The sequence below is a fragment of the Nicotiana attenuata genome, chromosome 2 (genome assembly GCF_001879085.1).
Source record: "Nicotiana attenuata strain UT chromosome 2, NIATTr2, whole genome shotgun sequence".
In the NCBI taxonomy this organism is placed as follows: domain Eukaryota; kingdom Viridiplantae; phylum Streptophyta; class Magnoliopsida; order Solanales; family Solanaceae; genus Nicotiana; species Nicotiana attenuata.
The window spans coordinates 8,029,818-8,046,424 of record NC_031990.1 but is presented as its reverse complement, the minus strand read 5'-3'; positions in this window follow the sequence as shown (position 1 = coordinate 8,046,424).

Here is a 16,607-nt window from a genome sequence, read left to right as displayed (position 1 = left end):
TGTATGTTCATAAGATATTTTCGTCAGAAGTAGAGATATAGAGAGAGAAAGACAGAAAAGGAGAGAGTTGTATTAGATCAGCTGCCTCTCTTTACAATGTGGAGGTCCCCTTTATATAATAGGAGACCTTCCTCGAACGAATCAAAAAGTTACAGAGATAGGTAACGTCTCCCTAGTGTAGACGCTGAGTTCTAAACGACGTCGCTTTGGTCCTCACGGCCGAGTCGTACCCGCTACGTTTAGTCGGTGTACACTCATTGAGCGTACCTACTGGCGTAGAGATACTGAGGGTCAAATTTGACCCTATACACTTGCCTCCAAACTTATCTTATCTAGCCCACCTATCCAATTTGGAACACTGGGTGGTAGATTTTATTACTTTTCGAAATACATGTAGAAGAAGTTAGGAGACATACTTGCTGCATTTGTTAAGATTTTATCTTGATTTTTTTTCCATATTTGAATTTTACTTTTATGAAGAAAAAAATAGTTTATCATAATTGATTTAACTTTTTCAAAAAAAAATATAGATTTCTTCCATATTTAGCAGATCCCATTTTCGAGAAAAAAATATATACCTCTATAAATTGGGTATCTCTTCTTCATACACAACAAAAATAGCATCCACAACTGTTCCATTTTTCGTGTCATTTTCTTTTGATTTATGTCAAAACGACGGATAGCACATTTTTTAAAAATATTTTATCTTAGTCATTTTATTTTATCCTTATTGACATGATTATTATATAACTGCTACTAATTTTTCGTTAAGATAAAGAATATAAAGTAATGTGTGAAACTCGTATCCTATGTTATTAGTAGAACTTTGTCGAATATTTTAGGACTTTGAATTAAACTATTCAAAATCTTTTTATTAGTAAATAAAGTTTTTAATTACAAGATCCAAGATAATTTATTGCAAACACATAACTAATATTTGGTTAACTTAAAATAATCGTAGCAATATAAATAAAGTCTAAATATTTAACTTCGGAGTATTGCGAATATATTGTGTATAACTTGTTGATTAGCGTGATTGCATTTTGGTTAAATATGCTATGTTGGTCATTTCCTGGCACTTAAGCCTTTCCTTCCCTAACCTCTTTGTTAGTAACTAATTGTTGAAGAGCGTGTATAATACAACATGATGTAAGTTAATTTCTGTTGAAATATTAATATAGTTGTGCATTTGCTTGAACATGAGATGTTTTACTTTTTCCTTGCTATTTTACTTGCTCTGCATTTGGCTGTATTTTTTATTGTTTTTAATTTATAATATTTGTTCGTTTTTTGGGCAGCTTTACCAATAGCACAGTGGCTCCAATGTATTGGGCTTATACGAGTGCAGATGTTGAGATTATTGAACATTAGAAGCAGGGGCGCCGTTTTTAGGGGGTTCCATGGGGCACGTGAACCCATGCTTCTCTCCCTAAATCATGTATAGTAATGTTATATTTTTTTCAAAAATGCTTAAATATATGTGTGTGCAACCATGCTCAAAGTATTATATAATGTGATAGTTACTCTGTCTATCTCTCTACGTGAGGTTATAAGGTCAAATCGTATATCAATCTTGTTGTTTTTTTCTTTTGTTTCCCTAGAACTAGACGCCTACGGAAGTGTCACGACCCAGATTTCTCACCCTCGGGAATCGTGATGGCGCCTACTAGTGAAAGCTAGGCAAGCCAATCAATTAAATTATTTACCTTGTTTCCATTTTAATCCGTTAATAATTAAGAACCATCATTTAATAAACAACTGAATTTAATAAGAATTGAAATGCAATATTTTAATGATGCTACAAATACCAATCCATAAACAAACTACCCAGAACTGGTATCACAATTTCACAGACTGTCTAGGAATACTATAAATAAAGGTCTGAAAGATTAAAACGACACTGTCTCTGGGATACATGAAAGAAACAGAATGAAAAGTTGGAAGGAGACGCCAAGGCCTGCGGACGCCTGCAGGACTACCTTGGGTCGCCTGATGAACTGGAAGCAGCAACCTCACTGCGGTCCGAAAGCTACAGCACCGGGATCTGCACAAAAGAGTGCGGAGTGTAGTATCAGCATAACCGACCCCAAGTGCTGGTAAGTGTCTAGCCTAACCTCGGCGAGGTAGTGACGAGGCTAGGACCAGACTACCAAATAAATTTGTGCAGTTAAATCATGTACGGCGGAATATAAAGGCAATTATTTACAGTAAAAGATAGGAAAGGGGAAATATGCTGCGGGGTATATCAGGAAACAACAGAAACCAATAGAGAAATGCAAAGAACGCCATAATACGATTACCAGCAAAAGATAAGGAAATAAGGAACAAGTAGATATGTGATATTGTTGCAGGCGTGCAACTCGATCCCAAATCATATAGTACCGTTGCAAGCGTGCAACCCGCTCCCATTTCATATAGTACCATTGCAGGCGTGCAACCCACTCCCATTTCATATATTACCGTTGCAGGCGTGCAACCCGCTCCCATTTCATATATTACCCTTTGCAGGCGTGCAACCCGCTCCCATTTCATATAGTACCGTTGCAGGTGTGCAACCCCCTCCCATTTCATATAGTACCGTTGCAGGCGTGCAACCCGCTCCCATTTTATATATTACCGTTGCAGGCATGCAACCCGCTCCCATTTCATATATTACCGTTGCAGGCGTGCAACCCGCTCCCATTTCATATATCAACACCAATTATAAAAGAATCCCGGCGAGGGAACAGTAATATAACAACAACATCCCGGCAAGGGAACAATAATACAACAACAACATCCCGGCAAGGGAACAATAGTATAACAACAACATCCCGGCAAAGGAACCATAATATAACAACAACATCCCGGCAAGGGAACAATAATATAACAATAATATCCCGGCAAGGGAACAATAACATAACAATAACATCTCGGCAAGGGGACCATAATATAACAACAACATCCCGGCAAGGGAACAATAATGATAATCATCATATTAAGCATGAATAAACCACGACGGAGTTACAACAATTACAATACAAGACTCACGGGCATGCTTGACACCAACGTATAGATACTCGTCATCATGCCTATACGTCGCACTCCACAGTTAACACATAGCAAATAAGACACAACTCTTAATCCCTCAAGTTAAGGTTAAACCAAACACTTACCTCGATGCCACGAATGCAATTCAAGCCTCAGCACCGCTTTACCTCTTGTTCCCACCACTAATTCGCTTGTATCTAGCCACAAGTTACTGAACTATATCAATAAATGGCAAAATGAATCAATTCTAATGCATGAAAATAGGTTTTCTAAAGTTTTTCCCAAAAAGTGAAAAATTGACCCCGGGGCCACATGGTCAAAACCCAAGGTTCGAACCAAAACCCGATTATCCATTCCCCCACGAACTCAAATATATAATTTATTTTGAAATCGGACCTCAAATCGAGGTCCAAATCCCCAAAATTTGAAAAACCTAAGTTCTACCCAAAACACCCAATTTCCCCAATGAAAACCTTTGATTTTGAGTTGAAATCATGAGAAAAGATGTTAAAGATTAATAAAAACGAGATAGAAATGACTTACAATCGATTTGGAAGAGTACTTGTCTTTGAAAAATCGCCCAAAGGTGTTTAGGTTTTGAAAGGGTTTGAAAAATGAAAGATTTTCGGCTAAGTTATGAATTTGCAGGTCGCAGATGTCGCAATTGCGACCAAGGTTCGCAATTGCAAACCCTTCAGGGACCTGCTATCTTCGCATTTCTACCAATGTTCGCAATTGCGAACTCGCATTTACAAAGGGGATGCCGCATTTGCGACAGATGGGGATACCTGGGTTTTTTCGCATTTGTGAAGGATTGCTCGCAATTGCAAGAAATGCTGGCCAGGGCATACTTCGCAATTGCGAAGTGACCCTCGCAATTCCCAATCCTGATAGGCTCGCAATTGCAACACCTAACCTCGCAATTGCGAGATCAGGGCCTGCTACACATACCAGCTGAAAACCTGCAACTTCCTAAGTTCAATTCCACTCCGTGCGCTATCCGAAACTCACCCGAGCCCTCGGGGCTCCAAACTAAACATGCACACCAACCTAAAAACATCATACGGACTTGCTCGTGCTATCAAATCATCAAAATAACATAAACAACTATGAATTAAACCCCAATTTCATGAAATCATCCAAGAACACCAAAATTTCCAATTTATCAACTTTAAGTCCGTTTTATACCAAACCAATTCCGATCTTTACCAAATTTTATAGATTTAACCAAATTATTATTTCAAACTTTAACCGGGCTCCAGAACCAAAATACGGGCCCGATACCATCAATTTCAAAAATCTTTCATTTCCAAAAACTCTTATATATTCCAGAAAATAATTTTCTTTAAAAATTCATTTCTCGGGCTTGGGACCTCGGAATTCGATTCCGGGCATACACCCAAATCCCATATTTTCCTACGGACCCTTCGGGACCGTCAAATCACAGGTCCGGGTACGTTTACCCAAAATGTTGACCGAAGTCAACCTAAATTCATTTTAAAGGCAAAATTCATTATTTTTTTATAGATTTTCACATAATAGCTTTTCGGATACACGCCCGCACTGCGCACGCAAATCGAGGTGAAATAAAAAGGAGGTTTTAAGGCCTCGGATCACAGAATTTATTTCTAAAACAAGTGATGACCTTTTGGGTCGTCACATTCTCCACCTCTAAAACAACTGTTCGTCCTCGAACGGACATAGAAAAGAAGTACCTGAGTCGGAGAAAAGATGGGGATATCGGCTCCGCATATCGGACTCGGACTCCCAGGTCGATGCCTCAGCAGGCTGACCTCTCCACTAAACACTAACAGAAGGGAAACTCTTCTATCGCAACTTACGAACCTGCCGGTCTAGAATAGCAACCGGATCCTCCTCATAGGACAAGTCCTTGTCCAACTAGACAGTGCTGAAATCTAACACGTGGGATGGATCGCTGTGATACTTCCGAAGCATGGACACATGAAACACTGGATGCACGGCTGATAAACTCGGCGGCAACGCAAGTCTGTAAGCCACCTCCCCCACTCGATCAAGAATCTCAAACGGGCCAATGAACCTAGGGCTAAGCTTGCCCCTCTTACCAAATCTCATCACATCATTCTATGATGAAAATAGAATAACTTCCAATTTTGTGTACATAACGGGTATACACTATACAATCAAATCTAAAATTTTTTATGAATTTCTATTCTAATAGAGGGGTAGGTGTTTGTTGTTGAGAACTCCAAAACCGAAAAGTAATTTGAAAATTTTTCTGGTATGGAATCATAGTCTATATAATTAGAATTATGATTTAAGAGTATCATTAACTATAGTCTAAAAGATATAGACCATCAATCAGTTCCTTCATAGGCGACACCCGAAGCAACACCCGCTCGCCAACCATGAATGCCATATCACGAACCTTACGGTCAGCATAACTCTTTTGCCTGGACTGAGTTGTACGAAGCCTATCCTGAATGATCCTGACCTTGTCCAAGGCTTCCTGTACTAGATCCGTACCTAACAACCGAGCCTCTCCCGGCTCAAACCACCCAACCACCGACCGACACCGCCTACCATATAAAGCCTCATAAGGAGCCATCTGAATGCTCGACTGGTAACTGTTGTTGTAGGCAAACTTTGCTAAAGGCAAAAACTGATCCCACGAGCCTCCAAAGTCAATAACACAAGCTCGGAGCATATCCTTCAAAATCAGAATAGTACGCTCGGACTGCCCGTCCGTCTGAGGATGAAATATTGTGCTCAACTCGACCCGTGTGCCCAACTCACGCTGAACTGTCCGCCAGAAATGCATGGTAAACTGCGTACCTCAATCATAAATGATAGACACGGGCACACCATGAAGACGAACAATCTCCCGGATATAGATCTCAGCTAACCTCTCAGAAGAATAGGAGACTGCCACAGGATTGAAATGCGCTGACTTGGTCAGCCTATCAACAATAACCCATACTGCGTCGAACTTTCTCTGAGTCCGTGGGAGTCCAACAACAAAGTCCATAGTGATACGCTCCCACTTCCACTCAGGAATCTCAATCTTCTGGAACAAACCACCAGGTCTCTGATGCTCGTACTTTACCTGCTGACAATTCAAACACCGAGCCACATATGCAACGATATCCTTCTTCATCATCCTCCACCAATAATGCTGCTGCAAATCCTGATACATCTTGGCGGCGCCCGGATGAATAGAGTACTGGGAACTATGGGCCTCCTCTAAAATCAACTCTCAAAGTCCATCCACATTGGGCACGCAAACTCGACCCTGCAACCTCAAAACTCCATCATCTCCAACTGTAACCTGCTTGGCACCTCTGTGCCGCACTGTGTCCCTAAGAACACACAAATGGGGATCATCATACTGCCGATCTCGAATACGCGCCAATAATGAAGAACGAGCGACTGTGCAAGCTAACACAAGCTAACACGCGGCTGGGCTCAGAGACATCCAACCTCACGAACTGATTGGCCAAAGCCTGAACATCCAAGCAAGCGGCCTCTCACCGACCGGAATATATGCAAGACTACCCATACTGGCCGACTTTCTACTCAAAGCATCGGCCACAAAATTGGCCTTCCCCGGATGATACAAGATGGTGATATTGTTGCTCCCAAACGCACACGCAAGTATACGTGGTCGACAAGTAATATAGGATTGTAAGTCCAGATATCGTACCCACAGGGACTTGTGATTAACCATCAACTAAATTAAACCAAACAATTAATCTATTCAAGCGAACCCTAACGTATGAATAACTAAAATTAATCTAGAGTAACAAATTAAGTGATTAAAGAAAACAAGTTGGTGAATTATAGAGACGAATTCAATGTGAGTGAATATTCTAGAGCTATGGGTTAGCTAACAATCCCGTTGAGTTTTCTACCTAAATTGTCTAATTAACTTATCTAGTTTATTGATTGACGGGGTTAATATTGCTCGTAGCCTTCTCCCGAAGTACAACTCGCCTATTCAAGCTAACCTAACGCCTATATTCCTATGGAATTAGGATTAACAAGAACGCATTTATAATTCCCATATAATAACCAAGCAAGGCGATTAGGTATATTCCTATCCTAACCGCAAATCCGCTCCCCCTAAGAGTTAAGATCTTGCTCTATTCAATCTTATATGCAATCTAGAATTCCCTCTCCCGAGTTCAATCCTAGATTCGTAGATAGTATTCAATTGGTGATCAAGCAATCAAATAATTAAGCGCAATATTGAATAAATAAACCAATATGATAAAATAATAAGAACAATTCAAGCTTCAAACTACAACGTTCATGTAGCACCCAAAAACTCTTGAACAAATAAACTATGAGATTAAAGGAAGAAAAGAGAAGAAAAACTAGTTCGAAGCCTTCTCCAAGCGTGGTGTGTGTTCCTCCACGTGAAGTCTCCTTCAAAGTATGTTAGATATCACCAAGGTGGCGTCCTCCCCTTCAAAAATAGGTTTAGTCTTGCTTTTATACGTGTTGGGTAGGTCTAGGGCCGAAATAACCTTGTCCCGGGCGAAATAGGACACATTTCACGTCACTGATGCCCAGCCCGACGCCAGGCGCCCTCCATAGCGCCCAAATTTTTGTGCATACTGTTTTTGGCGCCACAGGTGGCGCCAGGCGCTGCCTGTGGCGCCCAACTGGCCCTTTTTTCCCGATTTCGTTCGTTTTGGCTCAAATCTTGCGCGTTTCTCCCTGTTCCGTTTGGAATTTGAAAAAACGTAAAACATGAAAGTTGTAGCCCTTTGAGTTAGCTTTCCAACCATATATTGTGGAGACCAAATGAAGTTCTCAGCAAAAAGTTATGTGTATTTTTCTGGACAGTGCGCAATATGCCTACTCGAGTCTTCGTTTGTTCTTAACTATCAAAGTTGACCCCTGACACGATCCCGGCTTAATTCCTTGAGCTTTTACTCAGACTTCGAAGCTCCAAATCACTTGAATTCATTCCATAACATCTATATAGCTCGGAATCACTCCTACAAGGCATAAAACACACAGTTAGTGCAAGACACTAGCAATTAAAGCTCAAACTCAATCAAAGTGCAATAAATTTGAGTGTAATAATCGACTAAAATACGTAATTATAGCCTATCATCAACACCCCACACTTAAACGTTGCTCGTCCTCGAGCAATGGGACTATCTAATAAACCCCCCAACTACGTACAAGTATCAATTATAGAGGAGTACTTTATCTTTTACCCACACACTATACCCTAGACTATGATCAATACCGGCACACAAGCATGAACACACAAAAATTTACATTATTCCCGTCTAAGCATGCCCAAGTATAATATTTCACTTCAATCAATTCCAACAACCTATTTGTCACCACCCAACCTCAAAAGCCGACTTGTAACCACTAAGCACCCTCAATTCATGCACTTACCTAACAAGAAAGTTTACAACATTACCAATCATTCATGAGATCATGTGCCCTCACCAACAAACAAAAGAGTGACTATAGATAGTCCATACATTCAAATATACTTTTGAATATAGATTAAGAACATCGCACAATTTAACCAAATTCACTCACTCTCACAAAGAATTCATATGCATCCCGTGGTCGTACCATAAGCTTGCCCGTAGTGTATATCTCTACTAATTTAAGCTAGCCAAATCTAGGATCAATTAGGACTTTTAGGTTGTAATGTAGGCTAAGGGACGGGTAGGATATATTTTGGACTAGTGGCTAACCCTCCTAAGCACTTTAATACACTACATTTACAATTCAAGCTCATATTCTTCTCAACCAAATCACTTGCCATACACAACATAGCCCTTACGTTCATTCAAGCACTTCTATACTCCTAACTAGCACAAATTATTAAGAATTGGAGGTGTTTTCTACATACTTTTACTATCATTTTTTTTCTTTAAATTTTTCTCTCTCTTTTTTTTCTTTTTCACACACTCCATACAATAAAGTTCATCGGCTAGTGACCTTTAATTTCAACTTTAGTGCACCAACAGGCTTTCCATGGTTCCACTCAAAAGCTACCCCTCAATCTCTAACCTTACTTCTTTTAGCGACTAAGTGCCTTAGGAGGTAAGAGTTCAATCAATATCAAATTAAGAACAAAATAGGGGTATGGCTTGTAATGTGGGTGCCAAAGAAAGGTCTATAGGCTCAAAGAGGCTAGCAACGGAAAATTTTATTTTTATGTGACAAGCACATCCATGATCAAGCAAGAAAATGCCTACGTCATCTCCTACATTAGCACACTTACAATTTCATTTCAATTAACACACGGGGCAAGTTCTAGACTACACAGGATAGCATAGAAAATCGCAATTCCTCACACACACGTTGCACATGACTCAATCAAGACGGTTCTATTCAACTCTCAAGTCAAGTAATCACACATAATTAAGAAATTTAAGCAATATTGCACTATGTAGCATACAAGTCAAACAACTGAGAACATGCGTCACAAAATAGGCTATTTACTTTACTTAGGCTTCACAATTCAAACCAAATATACGGGAAACAGAATGTATGTCATATCCTATTGTGCCAGCATTAATCATGTCAATGAGTATCTCGGAGCGACTCAGTTTCTTCCTAAACTACTCCTAAAAAAAATAAAGTACCCGGTTCGAGCTACACCCTTAAAAAAGAACCGGTGCCCAAAGAAAAACCAAGGGATACTACCTAACTATCCTAAAAAAATTCTTTTTGGTATTTTTAATCGGACTTTTATCCCTCAAGAAAATTTTCCAAAAGATCCATCGTCGGGAAAAGTCCGAATTATTTCTAATTTTTTTTTTTGTTTTTAACAAAAACTACTACACTAAGAACGAGTACTACAACTACACTAAGAACTAGTACTATTACTAAGCTAAGATAGCACAGAAAATCACCCAGACAATCTCCTCACCCCACACTTAAAATTGTGCAATGTCCTCAATGCACACTAAAAATAACAAGAGGGTAAAAGAAACTCCCTGGTAGGCCAAAGGCCGAAGAATTAGCAGCTCACGGGATACTCAGACTTCTCCCTGGTATGATCCCTTGTGCGGGTACCTCACACTTAGTTTCAACCACCTGTTCGCTTTTGCACTTGCCTCTTGTCTTTGATTCCATGCTCGTACTCCTACAAAATACAAAAATAATACTACAAAAAAAATATTAACACAATAAAATAAAATAAAATAAAATAAAAAAATTTGGGTTGCCTCCCAACAAGCGCCTTATTTAACGTCGCGGCACGACGCCATCACTTTCACCACTTTTCCTTCCACTTTGAGGATATGAATTGCGTCCCCATTTTTGCATCAATTTTTGTGTCGCGTTCTTGGGGCGGTGGTGTGAAAATAAATGAACCAAGCAATAGGTGTCGCATCTTGCACTTCTTGGCCTTTAAGTGAGGAATGTCGTTTTGTCTCCTTGACATCATAAATTTCAGAATATAAGCACTTTGTTCCTCATCCATTGACTCCTCCATATGCTCGAATGGATCAATTCCCATGTCACCAACCAAACACAATGTTGAAAAATATTTAGAATGAGGTCCAATACGCTCTGACTTCAAAATTGCATAATTTTTGACATCCTCAATTTTGAGCTCTTCGTCAACCTTGGCATCATTAATAATATTTTGGTCGAATAATTGGTATTCTTGTTTTAGCTCCTCAATTTGGCCTAGAAGATCTTTTTCAGCTTCACACAACTCATCACTAAAATGTTGGGCGTTACACGCATCAACTTTTGCACTCAATTGAGCCTCTAAGTCGTGAATAGAACTTCCAAATTGATCGATCTCTTGTCCCAGTTCAGCTCTTCCTTCTATAAATTGTTGCATCTCATTCGTAATTTTCTCACGAAAACCTCCATATTCCTCTAATAATTTCCCGTGCATATCAAGAATGCGAACATCGTGTTCTACATCATCCAATTCGTTACTCCTGTCAAACTCACAAGAATTATTAGAATTAACATAAGAAGGGATTGGAGTAGGATAACAACACTTAGGACAATTATTCCAATTTCCATCACAAATAGTACATGATGGAGATGGTGCACATAACTCGGTATTTGAAATATTTTTGCAATATTGCCACAAGTGGGGTCCTTTACAATATGGACAAGGATCACAAAAACAAGAATACTTACTATCCCACCACTTTTCGTTCAAAGATGCCATGTAAAAAAAATATAATACTAACTACACTAGACTAAAATTAAAAACTTAAATAGATAAAAAGTAAAAATCTAATCTAGTAAAATAGTTAATTTCTAAGTCCCCGGCAACGGCGCCAAAAACTTGTAGGGGTTCAATCAATATCAAATTAAGAACAAAATAGGGGTATGGCTTGTAATTTGGGTGCCAAAGAAAGGTCTATAGGCTCAAAGGGGCTAGCAACGGAAAATTTTATTTTTATGTGACAAGCACATCCATGATCAAGCAAGAAAATGCCTACGTCAACTCCCAGATTAGCACGGTTACAATTTTGTTTTAATTAACACACGGGGCAAGTTCTAGACTACACAGGATAGCATAGAAAATCGCAATTCCTCACACACACGTTGCACATGACTCAATCAAGACGGTTCTATTCAACTCTCAAGTCAAGTAATCACACATAATTAAGAAATTTAAACAATATTGCACTATGTAGCATACAAGTCAAACAACTGAGAACATGCGTCACAAAATAGGCTATTTACTTTACTTAGGCTTCACAATTCAAACCAAATATACGGGAAAACAGAATGTATGTCATAGCCTATTGTGCCAGCATTAATCATGTCAATGAGTATACTTGTTGCTCCCAAACGCACACGCAAGTATACGTGGTCGACAAGTAATATAGGATTGTAAGTCCAGATATCGTACCCACAGGGACTTGTGATTAACTATCAACTAAATTAAACCAAACAATTAATCTATTCAAGCGAACCCTAACGTATGAATATTTAACTAATTTTAATCTAGAGTAACAAATTAAGAGATTAAAGAAAACAAGTTGGTGAATTATAGAGACGAATTCAATGTGAGTGAATATTCTAGAGCTATGGGTTAGCTAACAATCCCGTTGAGTTTTCTACCTAAATTGTCTAATTAATTTATCTAGTTTATTGATTGACGGGGTTAATATTACTCGTAGCCTTCTCCCGAAATACAACTTGCCTATTCAAGCTAACCTAACGCCTATATTCCTATGGAATTAGGATTAACAAGAACGCATTTATAATTCCCGTATAATAACAAAGCAAGGCGATTAGGTATATTCCTATCCTAACCGCAAATCCGCTCCCCCTAAGAGTTAAGATCTTGCTCTATTCAATCTTATATGCAATCTAGAATTCCCTCTCCCGAGTTCAATCCAAGATTCGTAGATAGTATTCAATTGGTGATCAAGCAATCAAATAATTAAGCGCAAGATGGAATAAATAAACCAATATGATAAAATAATAAGAACAATTCAAGCTTCAAACTACAACGTTCATGTAGCACCCAAAAACTCTAGAACAAATAAACTATGAGATTAAAGGAAGAGAAGAGAAGAAAAACTAGTTCGAAGCCTTCTCCAAGCGTGGTGTGTGTTCCTCCACGTGAATTCTCCTTCAAAGTATGTTAGATATCACCAAGGTGGCGTCCTCCCCTTCAAAAATTGGTTTAGTTTTGCTTTTATACGTGTTGGGTAGGTCTAGGGCTGAAATAACCTTGTCCCGGGCGAAATAGGACACATTTCATGTCACCGGCGCCCAGCCCGGCGCCAGGCGCCCTCCATAGCGCCCAAATTTTTGTGCATACTGTTTTTGGCGCCACAGGTGGCGCCAGGCGCTGCCTGTGGGGCCCAACTGGCCCTTTTTTCCCGGTTTCGTTCGTTTTGGCTCAAATCTTGCGCGTTTCGCCCCGTTCCGTTTGGAATTTGGAAAAACGTAAAACATGAAAGTTGTAGCCCTTTGAGTTAGATTTCCAACCATATATTGTGGAGACCAAATGGAGTTCTCAGCAAAAAGTTATGTGTATTTTTCTGGACAGTGCGCAATATGCCTACTCGAGTCTTCGTTTGTTCTTAACTATCAAAGTTGACCCCTGACACGATCCCGGCTTAATTACTTGAGCTTTTACTCAGACTTCAAAGCTCCAAATCACTTGAATTCATTCCATAACATCTATATAGCTCGGAATCACTCCAACAAGGCATAAAACACACAGTTAGTGCAAGACACTAGCGATTAAAGCTCAAACTCAATCAAAGTGCAGTAAATTTGAGTATAATAATCGACTAAAATACGTAATTATAGCCTATCATCAGATATCATAGTCTTTCAGCAGCTCCAACCACCTTCTATGCCTCAAGTTTAGCTCTTTCTGCTTGAACAAGTATTGCAAACTCTTGTGATCCGTGAACACCTCACATGACACGCCATATAAGATAGTGCCTCCAAATCTTCAGCGCGTGGACAATGGCTGCTAACTCCAAATCACGAACTGGATAATTCTTCTCGTGAATCTTCAACTGCCGCGAAGCATATGCAATGACCTTGCCATCCTGCATCAACACCGCACCAAGTCCAATACGAGATGCATCACAATAAACTGTATATGTCCCTGAACCTGTGGGCAAAACCAACACCGGCGCCGTAGTCAAAGCTGTCTTGAGCTTCTGAAAGCTCGCCGCCTCACACTCGTCCGACCACCTGAACTGGGCACCCTTCTGGGTCAACCTGGTCATCGGGGCTGCAATAGATGAAAACCCCTCCACAAACCGACGGTAATAGCCTGCCAATCCCAAGAAACTCCGGATCTCTGTAGCTGATGTGGGTCGAGGCCAGTTCTTGACTGCCTCTATCTTCTTCGGATCCACCTTAATACCCTCTACTGATACAACGTGACCCAAGAATGCAACTGAAATCAACCAGAACTCACACTTCGAAAACCTAGCATACAACTGACTATCTCTCAGAGTCTGACTAACCACTCTCAGATACTGCTCATGCTCCTCCCGACTGCGAGAATAAATCAAAATATCATCAATGAAGACGATCACGAAGGAATCCAAATAAGGCCTGAACACTCGGTTTATCATATCCATGAAAGTTGTTGGGGCATTTGTCAATCCGAATAACATCACCAAGAACTCATAATGCTCATACCAAGTGCGAAAAGCTATCTTAGGGACATCGGATGCCCTAATCCTCAACTGATGATAGCCAGATCTCAAGTCGATCTTAGAAAACACTTGGGAACCCTGAAGTTGGTCAAACAAATCATCAATCCGCGAAAATGGGTACTTATTCTTGATTGTGACCTTGTTCAATTGCCGATAATCTATACACATTCTCATCGATCCGTCCTTTTTCTTAACAAACAACACCGGAGCACCCCAAGGAGAGACACTAGGCCTAATAAAGCCCTTATCAAGCAAGTCTTGCAACTGCTCCTTCAATTCTTTCAACTCAGGCGGGGCCATACGATACGGCGGAATAGAAATGGGCTGAGTGCCCGGAGCCAAATCAGTGTAGAAGTCAATATCCCTGTCGAGTGGCATACCCGGCAGGTTTGAAGGGAAAACCTCAGGAAACTCACGAACAACAGGCACAGAATCCATAGAAGGAACCTCCGCACTAGAATCACGAACATATGCCAAATAGGCCAAACACCCCTTCTCGACCATTCGTCGAGCCTTCATATATGAGATAACACTACGGGTAGAATGACCAGGAGTCCCTCTCCACTCAAGACGAGGTAAACCCGGTAAGGCTAAGGTCACAGTCTTGGCATGACAGTCCAAGATAACGTGGTAAGGTGATAACCAGTCCATCCCCAATATGACATCAAAATCAACCATGTCCAATAGTAACAAATCTACTCGGGTCTCAAGACCCCCAATCATAATTACACAAGAACGATGAACACGATCTACCACAATAGAATCACCCAACGGTGGAGACACATAAACAGGAGCACTCAAGGAATCACTAGGCATGATCAAATACGGTGCAAAATAAGATGACACATAGGAGTATGTAGACCCTGGATCAAAATAGCACTGAAGCATCCCTACTACAAACCAGAACAGTAACTGTGATGACTGCATCGGAAGACTCGGCCTCAGGCCTGGCTGGAAGAACATAACATCAGGGATGGGCCCCACCACTCTGAACTACGTCCTTGGGACGGCCTCCTGCTGGCTGGCCTCCACCTCTAGCGGCTTGACCTCCACCTCTAATACCTCTACCTCCACCTCTAGCACCTCTACCTCCACCTCTAGCTGGCTGGGCGGGCTGTGGAACACTCAGTGCCTGAACCATGGCACGTGAACCCTGGTGCTGAGAACTACTCGGTGCTCGAGGGCAAAATCTAGTAATATGCCTCGTGTCGCCACAAGTAAAACAAGCCCTCGGCTGCTGGGCTGACGACCCTGAAAACTCGAAAGTGGGGGTGCAATGATAGGAGTTGGCGATGCACTATAGGACTGCTGAATAGAATACTGCATGTGAGAACCACGGCCACCTGGAGCACCGTGAGAAGCCTGAAGGGCTGACTGAAAAGGCCTAGGAGGATGGCCTCTACCAAAGAATCTCTACCTCCAAATGAGGCACCACTGAATCTGCCCGAATGACGAGGCCTCTTGTCAGACCCCTGACCACTCCACTGTGGCAGAACCATCTCAACTCTCCTGGCCACATTGGCCGCCTCCTGAAGAGAAATCTCACTCCCCATCTCCTTAGCCATCTGCAATCGAATAGGCTGAATAAGTCCCTTAATGAACCTCCTCACTCTCTCTCTCTCTCAGTGGGAAGTATAAGAAGAGCATGACTGGCCAAGTCAATAAATTTGGTCTCGTACTAAGTAACAGTCATAGAACCCTGCTGGAGACGCTCAAACTGCCTCCGATAGCTCTCCCTCTGAGTGATAGGAAGAAACTTCTCCAAGAATAGCTGAGAAAACTGATCCCAAGTCAAAGCTGGTGACCCAGCTGGTCTAGCCAAAAAATAATTTTTCCACCAAGCCTCGGTGGATCCAGACAAACGAAAACAGCAAAGTCGACCCCATTGGTCTCCACTATCCCCATGTTCCGTAGAACCTCATGACAACTATCCAAATAATCCCGGGGATCCTCAGAAGATGTACCACCAAGAGTAGTAGTGAAGAGCTTGGTGAAACCTATCCAACCTCCACAAGGCCTCCGAAGACGTAGTTGATCCATCACCAGTCTATGCGGCTGCTCGGCTGCAGAAGCGGTACGTGACCTCGCCATCCGCGAAAGAACAAGAGTAGAGGGCTCAATTTAGCATTGAGAGAACAAAATCGCACGATAGGAAAGAATAGATGTGAAGATTTTCCTAACTTTGTAGCCTCTGGGGATAAATACAGACGTTTCCGTACCAATCCCTCAAACTCTACTAAGTTTGTCCGTGAATTGTGAGACCTAAGCAACCTAGAGCTCTGATACCAACTAGTCACGACCCGAATTTTCCACCCTCGGGAGTCGTGATGGCGCCTACTAGTGAAAGCTAGGCAAGCCAATCAATTAAATTATTTACCATGTTTCCATTTTAATCTGTTAACAATTAAGAAACATCATCTAATAAACAACTGAATT